The sequence below is a fragment of the Eublepharis macularius genome, chromosome 13, assembly GCF_028583425.1.
Source record: "Eublepharis macularius isolate TG4126 chromosome 13, MPM_Emac_v1.0, whole genome shotgun sequence".
NCBI classification, from domain to species: Eukaryota; Metazoa; Chordata; class Lepidosauria; order Squamata; family Eublepharidae; genus Eublepharis; species Eublepharis macularius.
The window spans coordinates 58,108,593-58,110,324 of NC_072802.1; positions in this window are offsets into that span (position 1 = coordinate 58,108,593).

Below are 1,732 nucleotides of genomic sequence, written 5' to 3' on the forward strand. Positions count from 1 at the left end.
GATGGTGGTGCTGTCATCAGGATGGTATTAGGTCACTTCTGGGGGCAACTATCATGACAACAGTGTTTTAATTTTTATTTTAAAAAATTTTTTCTCTCGCGCTGCCAAGGTAGCAGCAGAAAACAGGACCTGGGGGCAAGCGATCCTCCACTCCCAGCAATATGTTTTATTAGTCAACCAAATTGAAACAAAACATGGCACAAGCTTTTGAGATTGACAGAACTCTTCATCAGGCTGGGATTTAGAAAAATTCAGGAAAATAAAAAGTGGAAAGCAGATTTTTCAGGTCATGATGTTAAAGCCTGATCTTGTATAATTTGTTTTGAAAGTTAGTGCTCCAGCTAGCAGTATTAAGTTCCAAACTCTTCCCTCATATGGAATAACTGAGAGCACCAATGGAGGGCAGAAATGGTTGTGGGAAGGTTCTGGAATCGAGGCACCTTGCAATGGCGAGTGCTACTGTCCCACCCTCTCCCCACAGAATATATCATCACAAAATTGGCAGGGTCCAATAGGACACTGAGTTCAGCTCTCACCACACATTAACATATTAGACACCTGCACATCAAGTCACACAATCTAGACTTAGAATGTGGCAACTTAAGTACAGAGGGTACTGCATGAGTGTTAGCAAAGTTAACATCCACGTTTATTTAAAATATTTGTATGCTGCTCTCTCTGTTGAAAATGCCAAAGGTGATTTTAACAGGTCAGGCAAAGAAGGGAAAATATTCCCAGACTCACACAAGCTGTGATCTGACACAGAAGTTTCATGCTACTGCTTATACAGAAGCACTGCTTATACTGAAGAATAACGTGTGCAGTTCTAGAGGTGTAATCATAGTAAGCTTGCTGCAGCCACAACAGCAGCATCTTGCAACAACTTAAAAGACTTATTGTGGCATACACTTTCACTAGCCAAAATCCACCTCATAAGGCATATGAAGTGTTACCTTCAGTTGGCAGGTAGATATATACACACACATGTGGGTATAAAAACCAGGCTATTAGAAAATTAGGCCCAAAGCATCCTTTACTTATTGGGTAGCCTTTGAGAAAGTTCATTCTCTCACACTCTAACCTACCTCACAAGATTGTTGTAAGGTCTAATTTCCTCTCAAGCAGCATCTCAGTTTATCCCTTAGTCCTGGTGTGTGTGAGAGAAGGAAAGAATCAGGACATACATATTATATGTACGTGTGAAACAAAACTTTTTTTTCCAATGGGAAAGAGCTGGGCTGCCTCTAGGCTCCAGTTTGCAAGCCTTTCTGCCCCAATAAACCAGCCGCATCTTCTGAATATCCTCTGGACGTTTACTGGGAAGTTGCACTGAACTCAATGGATTTTGTAACCACCTGTAAGATTCCAGCCATACACAAAATGCCTGCACACGTTTATTCAGGCTTTATTCACTGGGGCTTGCTCCCAAGGGTTCCACTTTCTGCACGACAAAATAAAAGAACAGGCCTCTTACAGCAGCATTTTAAAAGATACAGTACATCCCACTTCTCCGGAATGGAATGACCGGACACACAGCCAGCCACCGGAATTTGCCTCCTGCACACAGGTGATGGTTATGGAGGGAGGCGCCGTTTCCACGGCAACGAGGCCTACCTGAGGCCCGAGGACCAGCGGATGCAGGAGGAGTCTGCGCATCGCTCTCGGCCTCTTTTCCTAGAGACTAGTGGGAAGAGGAGGCGGCGTCTGTGCCCGAGAATGACCCGGCAGTGGA